Raw genomic sequence first — 13,497 nt, 5'->3', positions numbered from 1 at the left:
AGGCCAAAATTGAGGCCCCACTTTTTAGACCCTGGGTCTAAACGAGTGTACTTTGTGAGTGCCTCCTGGAGGCGGTTAAGAAAAAGAGCAGTAACTTCTCTCAGTTTGTCATAGTTGACAACCTTGTTGGAGACTGTTTCCAGACCTCTAATGAGGTACCTGAGCATGAGGTTTCTATAAGGAAGATCAGACACCCGGCCGGGCTGGTAACTCCAACTGGGGTCCTCTATTGGGATGGCATGCGCCCCCAAGGGGACATTTGGGTCGATAGCGTGGTTTTTGTCTGTGTACGTTCCTCGGCAGTAAGGGTAGAAGCAAGGATCACTTGGATGCCATGCCAGGTTAAATCATACGTTTGGGAAATGTAGGTAAATTCTTTAATAAACGTAGAAGGCTCTGCTGAGAAAGAGCCCAGGCGGGTCTCTATCTGCGACAGGTCCTTTAAGGAAAAAGGGACGTGGACTTGAACGAGTCCCTATACACCTGCAACCTCTCTTAATGGACAAAGGGCAGCTGGAGGGTTGTGGGAGCGGGTATGAAAGGCAAGCGGTGAGGACAGGAGAGAGCGATGGGGTGGCGCAGCGGGCGGGGGAGACTGATAGGGCAGCGGGAGAGGCGCGCTGAGGAGCTTGGCTGGCTCTTCTGGGGTTTGAATGGCAGGTTCTTTCTGCTGAGGAGATAGAGCTAACCATATTTGGCGGGCGGAACAATGGCTACAGAGGTCAGGGCGGGTATGCAAGTCCCAAAAAGCCTGCACATAGGGGACTTCAGAATCCTTACCAGTCCTCCTGCAGAAATTGTCCAGGTCCTGTAGAACGCTGAAATCAAAAATGCCCGTCAGTAGCCAATGTGCGTGGTTGTTAAGCTGGGACTGGGGCCAGGCAACTTGGGAGAGAAAAACAAGTATTTTCTTTCACAAGGTCTGAGTGAGAGGGAGAGACTCATCAGGGCAGCCATAGACTGATTTTGAACGTAGGCAAGCGCCGTGCCTAAAGGTGCTGGAGATTTGGGGAAGATGGGTGGCTCTTAGGGGACCCCAAAAGAAGTGGGGAGCCACACACCTATCCCGGGTTTTTGGCACCAAAACACAAGGTCTATTTGGATGTGAAAACAGAATGAAAGACCCAATTAACGAAGTTTTAGAAGCAGGCTTTATTGAGAAGCTTGCGGGCGGGTTCAGCAACTCAGGATATTGAGCTATTGAAGCTGCGCCAGGGGAAAAAATCCTGGCGGCGTTTTTATGCCCACTGTTGGCAGGCACAGCTGGGGAGGATCATAGCTGGGGAGGTTCTGCACACACAGGTGCTTCAGAAGGGAGAAGGTCGTTAATCTTATCTATATGTCAAGGAAGGATGGAGTGACCATATCTTCAGAAAGCATTCTGGCTTTGGGACGAGCTGGTTCCAGGAATTTGGGGTTGAGCAGGGGAGGGGAGGTCGGTTAGGGTTCAGCCTTGAGAGCTAAGATGGAGGTGCAGGACTCAAAATGGAGTCTGTTGTGCCAAGACTGGGACACAGTGTTGTGCCGCGGCTCCGGCAAGCAGCAGGCCTGGGGGCGCCTGCGTCTACCCTGTTGGTTTGGGCAGGACTCTTGCTGGGTGGCAGGCTCCAGGCTGGCTTTCGGCTAGACCGCAACCTGCGGCCTCCATTTTCCCAGCCACGTGACTCCACTCTCAGGCAGAATGGCACCACCTGTGTCTGTTGTCGCTACACTCCATTCCCAGACAGCAAACCGCCCAGACTGCCGGAAAGTTCAGCAGAACAAGTTTCATTTCCTGCGCAGGGACCAGACCATCAGCTCTCTTGAGGGGAGACTGAGCGGCCCCCCAGTCTAATTTTCCAAAGGTTTTTATACTTTTGCAATGTGCAGGTGTGCAAGCAGGCAGAGCTCAGAAGCGGGGTATTGTGGTTAGCCATTCTTAGTTGAACCAAAACTGCTCTGGTCCTTCTCGCAAGCCTCCTGAACATCCATTTCCTTCTGTACGTTCCCTTGGGCTACGTCTGCACAGCCTAACTCCCCAGTATCAGCTAGTTCATTGGCAGTTCATAGCTAGTTTATTTACCATTCATAATGGCTTCTGAAAGCTCAAAATGACTTCTCTTGTCAAGGCTATTTAAGCTTTGCCCAGAGCTGCTATATTCTCTCCTGTTCTTAGCCAAGTTCAAATCATTGAATCTTCGGTAGCCAGCCCAGTGTATGGTGGGCTCAGCACTAAGAGTTTTGTGGCTTGTACTTTCTGTGTAAGGAATGCCACTAGCTTATTGGTTATTACTGGGCCAAATGTGAGGCTTAGCAGGAGGAGGATTAGGGGCCGGCTAGGGCCGTTCATAGGGTAGTTAGCCAGGCTGACCAATTAAGTAGCTTTTCAAACCAATTGGTTCCTCCATTTCTTTTCTTGACTCTGTTCTAATCCTTTCCTAACCAGGGCTCATCTATCTTTATTGATTCCCGAATGCTTTGCATAGAATTAGTTTCTCCCAATGCTGTGCACAGCATTCCTTGTTTCCAAAAGAGCAAGTCAAGCCCTCGGCGGGTTTGCAACACAACTGCTACAAGGGAGTCTAGGGATCTTTCTAAATGGGAGACAGGTTTTTATTTTAATCCCTGTAGATCTAAAGCAATTTGCTGACTAAGAGTCTGATAGTTTAAGTTTCCTTGTATTAAAGCAACTGACCCGACTGCAGCTAATCCCATAATCCCAAGCCCTGTTACCAGTGGGACCAATACTGGGGCTCTTTGAACTCATCCGGAAATTCCAAAGTTATCCCTACACCTCCTTCACCAGAACACAGGTACACTTGAGGACTAACATGCACTAGCACACAAATACCCGGGTCCGCTACTAATACTGGGGAAAAGAGACAGGGTGTTCGTCCTGTGGAACAAGCAAAGCAAGTACTCATTGGAGCAGATAACAAATTAGGATCAACATTTGGTTCAATGGGAACAGCTTGAAGGCAAAAATCTCGATATCTTGATATATTAAAGGGATACTTAGATGAATAAAAACACAGTCCTTGCCCTTGCAAATCTTTTAAAGTGAGCTTAGACTTGAGTCCATACTAACATCACCTATAGACTGCTGCTTCGTGTAATCATTTTTACTAACATTTCTAATTGGATTACACTCTGTACCAATAGTGCTATTTGTACCTGTGCCTACATAGTAAGGGGAAGCAGGGTTCAGACAAAGCCAACAATCAGCTGTGAGGTGAGGATTTGAGTTCATAAATTGGAATACAGCATCCCGAGAATCAAACACAGAACCTTGAGGTGGCTCCTGAATGAGAAGGGCCCTGTGAGTTGGGCTGGCAGTGAACGGGAAAGTTACTGGAGAGTCTGGAGGGGGCGGCAAAGGAATCTTAATGACACCAGCTGTGGCTCTTCAGGATTTATCCCGAGGTTTGGGCCATATTTTACTTTGCTGCATAGAAAAGGTTGTCCCGGGATCTCTATCATTTACATAATGTTGAATTCCCCATGTTTTCCCAGTGAACCCAATAACGCTTGAATCCAATTCTTATTGGGCTACATTTGGAAACCATACACGTAGTGGGATCAAACCCTTCTGACTTGAGTCTCATTCTTGTAAAAATAATAGGGTCATCTTTAACAAGTTTCCACCCTGAAAATGATAGTTTCACAACACCAAGCTGCACAATGGTAATGTCCCTCCCCTTGGCAGTTAGGGAGTCCATGAGCCGGGCATATATAGACATGGTTTGTTTGGAACCTTCTTTCTATAGAGGGTATTCCAAACCCATAGGACGGGATTCCAGTATAGGTCCCATTGTGCCCTTTACCTTTAAAGGATCCAGAATGCCAATTCTTTCCTAGCAAATCAAACAAATCAAAATGAAAACAGGGGGTCATACCCAGTATAAGAGGTTACATATTCACTGCTGGAGGTTAGAATAGCAGTCCACAGATGTGTTTGTGCTTGGGGGAAACACTGGGTGCTGTCAGCAATACTCGGAGAAAAACAATTAAGTTCTGTAAAGCCTTAATTTTGAGGGATTTTCCATCTTTCTGGGTGTCCATCTTTTCAGGATATGCTCAGGGAGGGCTTTTTTATTTTTACTTATGACTGAAGAATCCACGGCCCCCTCCCCACTATTTTAACAGCAGTTGGTGTTGTAAGTATCACTTGGTATGGGCCAGTCCACCTAGGTTCTAAGGTGTCAGGCTGGTGCTTCTTTACCCATGTCCAGTTTCCTGGTTGCACGTTGTTGGCTGCCTGTTCCCTTTCCCTTGGTTAGGCCCAAAATGAAGGTGTCATAGCAGATGATTTGTCTCTCACCTGTTGCACAGCCTGCAGGCACTCGATGAGGGAACGATTAGTGACTTCCATTATTTCTACTTCCTTCAATCTTGGGAGGATTTGGGGAAGGTCTGCCAAACATAAATTCAAATGGGGTCATGCTTTTCACATAGGGAGTGCATCGGACTTGAAGTAGGGCAAAAGGTAAAGTAAGGATCAACCCAGTTCTCGCCAGGTCCTAAATGCAACTTAATGAACAATTCCTTTAGGGTTCTGTTTATTTTTTCTACTTGCCCTGAAGAGCTTCCAGTTAATATTTAGAAGCATTGCTAAGACTTTAGTAATTTGAGCAATAAATGTTGGGCCATTGTTGGACCCCAAGGTGGTGGGAAGGCCAAATCTAGGGACAATTTTAGTTACTAATAATTTACACACACTGGCAGCAGTTTCCTTCTTTGTTGGGAAGGCTTCCACCCATCCAGAACAGGTGTCTACGAACACCAGCAAATATCGGTAGCCATACTTTCTAAGTTTGATATCCATAAAGTCCACCTCCCAGAATTCTCCAGGACTACTACCTCGAGCTTTTGGTTGGGGTTGCTCCTTTTCTTTCTGGGGTTGTTTACCGAGCACATGCAATCAACGGTGGGTGACATCTGCCACCCAGTGTCCAAGCCTGGGTATGTAAAAGTGCCTGAGAAGCAACTGAGACAGTTTAGAGAGGATCCCAAATGCATACCTTCATGTAGTCCTTGAATCAGATCTCTCCCAGAGCTTCTGGCATGAATCTTCTTCCATCAGGGTGGAGCAGCCACCCTGGATGCTCCCAGTCTTTTTGGCAGGCCAGCTCTTGGCTTATCTTTAGATCATTTTCTGAGTATGTAGGTTGTGGCTGTAACACTGGGGATGGCATGGTCACAGCCACTACCTTGGGGATTTGTGGTATTGTCCTGGCATTCGAGATCCACCAGTCCGGGGGACTGGTTAGGAGTGGTTCAACCATAGGTCCCCCTACCACAGCAATATCCTGTCCCAGTGTAAGCTTCCTAGCTTCTATGACTAGGATGGCCGTGGCAGCCTCAGCTCGCATGCAGCTCAGCCATCCTGCAGCTACAGAGTCCAGTTTCTTTGAAAGATAGGCCACAGGTCTCTTCCATGGCCGCAAGTTCTCAGTTAGCACTTCTTTTGCTGTGCCTCTGGCCTCACATAGACAATTGGAAGGGCTTTACTATGTCTAGTAGGGCAAGAGAGGTTGCCCATATGAGCGACTTTTTAAAGGATTCAAACGCTTGTTGTTCTACTTCAGTCCATTTAAGTTCTTTTTCCTTTCCCCAGTACTTGCATATAGGGGATTCGTTGTTTTTGCAAATCCCAAATTCCACAATGGACAGTACCCCACAGCTCCTAGAAACTCTTGCAACTGCCTCTTAGTCTCAGGGACTGGGATTTTAAGGATCACCTCAGTGCGGCTGGGGGACAAGGTCCGTTTTCCCTCCTCCAGTTGGTAGCCCAGGTATACAGCTTTATGGACACACAGTTGAGCCTTTCTTGCAGATACCCTGTACCCCAATGGGCCAAGGACTATTATCAGGTCCTTGGTAGACCGTTGGCATTCCTCCAGGGTTTCGGAGGCCAGGAGGAGGTCATCTGCATACTGGAGCAAGGTGGTTTGGGGGTGTTCCTCCTTGTGTCCCTGTAAGTCTTCACTGGGTTGATGTGCAGGGGACACGGGTATGGAGAACAAATCATCCTTTAAGTCCAAAACAGTATAACAAATTCAGTTTGACGGGATAGTACTCAGGAGGGTCTCGGGGTTTGGCACGTGGGGTGGCCAGTTTCTATCCTCTCATTTGCCTCTCTGAGATCCTGCACCGGTTGGAATTCCTCAGTTCCCGGCTTCTGCATGGGCCGCAGGGGAGCATTCCATGTGGACTTGCAGAGGACCCAAATGCCTGTCCTCTTTAGTCTGCAAATGGGAACAGAAATACCCACTTTTGCTATCCAGGGAGTAGGATTAGCTTGACACACCGGTGTAGCTGAGCTCAGAAGTTGTACGACCCCAGGCACCTGAAGTTCAGAAAGGTCTGGCAAGTTGTTCTCTGCCCAAACAAAAGGAATATCTTTTAGCGATTTATCAAGAAGTTCCTTTGAGGAGGTCTCTTCTGCTCCTTGATAAAACACATATCACTCTGACATTGGAGCGGTGAGCAAAACTTTTGGCTTTTCAAGTTCAAGGGTTAAGGTGGTTGTAGCAGATGAGAAAGTAATGATGGCTGCCATTTTTCATAATAAGTCACGATCAATTAGGGGAAAGGGGCATTGAGACATTACCAGGAAGGAGCGTGTAACTGTCTCTTGTGCTAAATCTGTTATTCTGGCCGTTGTCCATGGGTGTGCTTGGGTCTGCCCTGGGGCCCCTGTAATGAAAGCCTTTCCTTTTGACAAGGCACCTGTAGTCTTTTCTGAAACCAAGAAGGTGACCCCTTTGTCCACCTAGAAATTTACTGGCTGGCTCCCTACATGGAGAGTGAGCATGGGCTCTTTGGGGTCAAGTGAAACAGAGCCTGGACACCTTTATTCAGCTTTGAGCATTATTGTCTGTAACTTCGATTTTTCTAGGTGAGGACTAGGCCCGTTCTCTCTAGTGGTGGCTCGTCTGCCTCTCCTGGGCTTTTCAAGGCACTGATTTTTCCAATGTCACTGTTTTGTATAGTAGGTACATGGATACTTCCTCAGGACTAGGCGAGTGAGAAGCGGGCTATTAGGGTTAGCTGTTCTTAGTTGAACCAAAACTGCTCTGGTCGTTCTCGCAAGCCTTCTGAACACCCATTTCCTTCATGACATTCCCTTGGGCGACGTCTGCACAGCCTACCTCCCCAATATCAGCTAGTTCATTTACACTTCCTAGCTACTTTATTTTCTTTTAATGGTGGCTTCTGTCAGCCCCAAATGGCTTCACTCTTGTCAAAGCTGTTTCAGCTTTTCCCAGAGATCCTACACAGTCGCCATTGTAGCCGAGAGGTAACAGGATCTGTGATCATGGCCAAGATGGCACCCACCAGTCCAAACATGTGGAAGGGCGCTGCCTAGGGAGCTGGGTGAAGAGGCCTGGGAGTTAGCCCTGCCTGGTCCCGGGAGCCAAAAGTTTCCCTTTACCCCTCCATTCCCTTTGCCTTTCTCCTGCTTTTTCAAACAAGCTGCTCTAGCCCTATATACGCCAAGCACAAAATTGTCATAATTCTTAATGAAAACGTATCTGGTACCCAAATTATAAATGTGACAATTTGGTCACATTTCAAAAACACTGAAAATTTTATGCTTTTAAAATATATTTTGAATGCCATATATATTGATAACTATGAAAGTAAAGAATAAAAAACAAAAAATATATATTTCCTAAATTTAAAACTTGAGGCGTTATAGGGCTAGTGTTCTTCCAGATTTGGTTTGTTCCTTCTTACAGGCTGGTTTTCCGTGGCCCAGGCTTAGGCCAATGGCGTTCGGAAGCCTAGGCGGAGTCACTGTTACCTTTAGGCTTTCAGCGATGCTGCTTCAGGCACTTTTGGGGACAGCTCTTACTTAATACACAGCTCCTCTGCCATGATGTTCCAGCCAGAAATTCCAATTTCCCTTAAGGTTCCCTGAGCTGCCACGTGTCCCTTCCCTTCAGAGATTTGAGCATCAGCCCCACCAGCAGGCGTCTCGGAGGGCCTTGGGGCCATCCCAAGCAGTGGTCCTCCTAGCCTGTTGTCCAGAAAAATGGTTGGACCTAAAGGTCGCCCTCGGCGACTAGACCTTGACCCCTTCCCTCGGGCTGAGGCATGAGATTCAGGGCAACCCAGGGGTGTGCTCTCAAGTGGGGGTTATTGACCTGGAGGCAGCAAGCTGTCAATCGCCTCCTTGTTTTGTGCTTTCTAGATGGGACTTAGCAGCTTGATGCTCAGGAATTGCCCCCTTGCATGAATCGTGTGCAATTGGGATAGAGTTGATACAGAGAGGCTGGGCAAACAAAAGCTGATAGATTCACTTTGCAACTCTATTTGGCCACAGTATCGTTTTGAGAAAGGAGAATGGTGGGCAGAGAATGGTACGCTTTCTCTTCCAACCGTGATTCACCGGGAGCAGTTCGGTAGAGTGCCGGGAGAGTGGGCGCAGATGCCAGAACTTAGAGCATTTCTCCTCTCGAGGAGCAGTAGGAGACCTTCATCCCCAGTGCACCCAGGAACCCCTAAGGCAGGCGTCCTCAAACTGTGGTCCATGGGGCACATGTGGCGCGATGCCATTTATCCCACCCTCGGGGTGTTTTTGCTGCCACTGCCTGTCCTGCTTAGCAGCCGACTCGTGCAGTGTGCATAGGAATTTGTCCATAGGTTTTTTGAAAACCATAGTCTGGCCCTCCAACGGTCAGAGAGACAATGAACTGGCCCCTGTGTAAACAATTTGAGGACCCCTGCCCTAAGGGATCCTGGACTTCAGGTCACTATTGTCCCAGCCCTGAACCCTCCCTGAACATTCTACCCCTAGTAGAGGCACCAAGGGCATTTGGTCCCCGGGTAACTTACAAGCCTTTTACTCAAATGGAACCCGAGAAAATTAAAAATGACACAGGCAGTTACTCTACTTTTGATCCCTGTTGAATCCGCCTGTAGCATCCCAATATTACAATTTAACCCTATAACGCCGAGCATGACCTTTCCCTAACATTTAATGAAATGAATATAAATGTATATATATTGATAACTATGAAAGTAATGAATCAAAACGAAATTTTTTTTGCCCAAAAATTTAAAAGTGAGGCGTTATAGGGTTAAAAAGAAGGATGGTTCTTATCAGAGGGGCCAATGCCTTAGGATCATAAGTGAAGCGGTGATCCCACTGCACCCAGTAGTGCCCAAACCCTGGACCCCCCTAGGGGAAATTGTGAATGCTTTTACCCCCGTGCCGGTACTTAGAATGAACAAACACACACACCTGATAATCCTAAGATTTTTACTTACTTCCTGTGATACTCACCTACTTTCAAGGGCACTCCCACCTCACAATCCTAGCCTTGTCTCAGTTAAACTGTTCACCCTTTTGTGCGTTTGTTGGTTTTTCCAGAAGTTCTCAAGTTACCAAAGCCCCTAATCCAAGTGTGCCAGCTCGAGGACCACCATCTCCTGGACCACTTCAACCTTATCCATCCTAGCGCTGAATGGACAACCCCTCCCAGCAGAGCAGGAAGGGTGTGGACCCAAAGCCCCACATCGCCCCTCTTGCCAGCAGGAAGTAGCTAGAGATGTCGTCGCCCAGTACCCCAAAGATTTGGGTCCACATCTCTTCAGGGTGGAAATGTTAGGTAGCTAGATAGGGACTGGGGTGTCCATTACACATGCTCAGAGGGCCCAGTGAGCGGCCCAGGAAGGAGTGGCACACTGTGCGTGCTCAGAGGTCCAGGTTTCCGGCCAGCAAGGGCAGGTCCACCTGGGTGGGCGCTGCACCTGCATCGACCCACCTAGGCCAAGTATATTCAATTCAGCCACTAGGATCGACCAGGGTTGCCCACCACACCTCCCTAACTCTCCTAAACCTCACTTGGATCACAAACCAGGCTTTGGCGTGAATTCTTTCTCACGCAGAACCAAGGACCGAGGGATATCTGTCCCCAGAGAGATCTGACCAACCCAGGAAAGCTCTTTGGAGGCAGCAGGACTGGACGTGAGTGGCTGGTGGATACTGTTCAGATGCATGGCTTTCTGCTTGGAAGGGTCTTTAGTCTCGGCTGACAGGATCAGAGGAGGTAGTATGTCTGGATCACATAGTATCCATGTCCACAAATGAGCTTCCAATTCCAGAGTCCTGACAGTGCCTTTGGAAAACACTGTGCTTTGGAATGTCACCCCTTGCAGAGGGCAGTGGGAGGGGCTGGGACCCAGGTATGCTGCCCCTTGCTCCCAGTTGCCGGTTTCTGGATCCTGATTATATCTCTCACAGGATCAGTTAGTGGTCTTGTTGTCTGCCTCAGGCTTGGTTCACCGAGGTCCTCCAGCTAGGTGGTGGTGTGTGTGCATGAGCAGAGGCTTCCTGCCAATCCCCCATGAGTTGAAGAGCTGCCCTGGTGTGGGCTCCGTGAAAGAGGTGCCCCAGACAGCAGGACTACCCAGGAGGGTGGGCCCTGCAGGAACCGGAGGGCCATTCCCCCTTTGGAATGACCTCAGAGCACCGCCTCTCTCACTGTCCAGCTGCCGGGGCTGTGGACCCTAAGCTTCATGCCTCACATAGGAATAGACACAGGGTGAGGCAACTGCAGCACCTGCTTTTGCTGGTCTAATCCAGCCTGAGATCATCCTAGCATCAGCCCTCTGCCAGGTTCTTTTTTTTCCTCCCCTTTTATAGGGGCTCATACAACAATAACCACAATATGTGCAAACATCACTGATATAAGGCACATTTGTACATTCATTGCCCTCATTATTCTCAAAATATCTTCTCTCCACCCAAGCCCCGGGCCTCAGCTCCTCATTCCCCCCGCCCCCATTCTCACTACCCCTCCTCATAAATCCTTCATCATTTACTAATTATTATTTTGTCATATCTTGCACTGTCTGATGTCCCCATTCACCCCCTCTTCTTTTGAGGTTTTATGTAGATCCTTGTCATCGGTTCCCTGGTGCCAGCCTACCCTCCCTCCACCCTCCCAGCATCCCCATTCATAACACTGGTCCTAAAGGGCTCATCCACCTTGAATTCCCTGTGTTTCTAGTTCCTATCTGTCCCAGTGTACATTCTCTGGTCTAGTCAGATTTGTAAGTTATAATTGGGATCTTAATAGTGAGGGGAGAGGAAGCATTGAGGAGCTAGAGGAAAGTTGTGTTTCACCGTTGCTGTGTAGTACCCTGTGTAGGCTTGTCTCTTCCCCAAGACCTTACTTAAGGGAATGTCCAGTGTATTGCAAATGGGCTTTGGCTCTCTACCCAGCATTCCCTGCTCATTCGCAATGAGATTTTTTTGTGCTGATGATGCCTGATCCCTTTGATACCTCGTGATCGCACAGGCTGGTATGCTTATTCCATGTGGGCTCTGTTGTTTCTGAGCTACATGGCCGCTTGCTTACCCTTCAGGCCTTTAAGACCTCAGACGCCATATCTTTTGATTACAGGGCACCATCAGCTTTCTTGACCACATTTGCTTATGCAACCGCTTAGACTTCAGGGAACGTGTCGGGAAGGTGAGCATCATAGAATGCCAATGTAATAGAACAAGGTATTCTTGCAATGAGAGAGTCCTTGAGTGGAGGCCCAAAGGCCATCTGCTACCTTAATAGGACACCTATAAAGATATGGACATAGGTGTATTTCCCCATGCTCACAGATAAATATATTTACATCTGTGCGTGCCTTTCTTTAGACCTCTATAACTGGCACGTGCTTCCTAGGTTGCTCTGCTATTCCCTTTCATTTCCCTCTTGTGCCCACTGCCATGCTCAGTCTTCATTTGGGTTTCAGTAAATCCTCTTGGTTCCTTCACCCTTGATCACGCCCTACCAGGATTCCTACATCGCCCTCACCACGGATTTGCATCCACTTGTTGTTCCCTTGTCTCTGGGTTTCTTGACATCACACCCTTTCCCCCTAACTCCATCTTTCCCGTGGCCCTCCCCGGTAGCGTTGGTCCCCTTTTTCTCTCCTGCAGATTGTGCATCCAGCATCTCTTTTTAGACATACAGTAGAGGTAATAACATGTACAAACACAAGACAGAGCGAAAGCAAGCACCAAAAGAAAGAAAACAGCCAAAATCCAATGACCATCAAAGAAAACACAACTCCTCAAGAAAGGAAAGCTCGTAGTTAGTTCACGGACTGTTTGTTGGCCCTTAGCAGTGTGTTCCAGTCCAGTGTGTGCGGGCACCAAGTCCTGCCCCCAAAGTCCTCCTTTGGCATTCCCTGGGGACCTTGTTGCTCCACCTCCTCGCTCTTCTGCTGCACCTCCTTAGTGCTATGCCTCGGTGTGATGGGATCCGTTCCCGCACTGTGTCTCCAGTGTTGTCCCTTCTAGGGCTATGGGTCTTTGAGGGACGTCGTGTCTCATCTTGGGCTGGCCATGTGGTCTTCTGTGTGGACTGTCTTCTCTGAGTGGGAACATCATCCTCAAGGCCAGGTGGGCCAGGATGTGCTCCACTCTCCCCTCCTATCCCTTCATCTGCTCCGTATTCTCCATCAGATATTTCAATCTCCCAGAGCTGCAGATTCAGGGCCATCCTATGAAAAAACATATTTGGGCTTGGGAGGGGGGCACGGGGGGGGATCTGCTCAGATCTTTCGAGGGTCCAGGAGAGGGTGACTGCTCAGCTGGGCACAGGCATATGGGGCTTTGAGCTCTGGCTCCAGACACTGGTTGGGAATGTGGCTTTGTTGTTAACCAGTTGTGTTCCTGTTGGTCAGTACCTGGGTCTTTTTGAGTGAGTTTTCTCATCTGGAAAGTAAAGGTATTCCAGGGTCTAGTGTCCCATGTCACTAAGTGATCGAGAGGGGTTAACCCGAACCTGATTCAAACCATGTGGACATGTCAGGTGCATTCTAGATCTGGGGTGGCGATTCAGAGTCCAGGACAATGATAATGTCCAAGAGGTGATATAGGTGGCTTTGTATTGAAGCGGGAAGCCCACTGTGGAGGTTTTGTCCTTCCGCTGATGGCCACTTCAACTCCTGCTAAAAGAGTTTCACTGGCTCAACAGCCGAGCTGGGAGCCAGTGCCATGAAAACCATGTGGCTAACTGGGACATAGGGCAGAGAGACATTTTTTTTACCTTGATGGCTTGGGAAGCCCCCCCAATCTCCATGCAAACCTTCTGGTGTGAGTACTTTGGAAACAATCATAGGCTGACAGTAATTCCAATCTTTCCTTTGACAATGTGTCCGTTCTCTTTTTTGAACCTGAGAAGATGGCCCCTGTGTCCTCCAAGACATTTCCTGGCTGGCCCCCAACTTGGACAGTTAGCATGGGATCCTGGGGGCCAGTGAAACAGAGCCCTGAGACATTCCTTCAGCTTCCTCAATCGTTATTGTCTCTTACTTGGGTTTTTCTAGGCGAGGACGAGGCCCGTCCTCTCTAGTGGAGGTTTGTCCGTCTCTCCTGGAGTTTTCAATGCAATGTTTTTTCCAATGTCTGTCTGTTCTGTAGTAGGCACCTGGATCCTTCCTTCCTCAAGGCTTGGCAGTGCCACAGGTCAGTCTCTCCGTGAGTGGGCCATGATCTCT

The sequence above is a fragment of the Tenrec ecaudatus genome, chromosome 12 (genome assembly GCF_050624435.1).
Source record: "Tenrec ecaudatus isolate mTenEca1 chromosome 12, mTenEca1.hap1, whole genome shotgun sequence".
Classification (NCBI taxonomy): Eukaryota; Metazoa; Chordata; class Mammalia; order Afrosoricida; family Tenrecidae; genus Tenrec; species Tenrec ecaudatus.
This window is presented reverse-complemented; position numbering follows the sequence as displayed.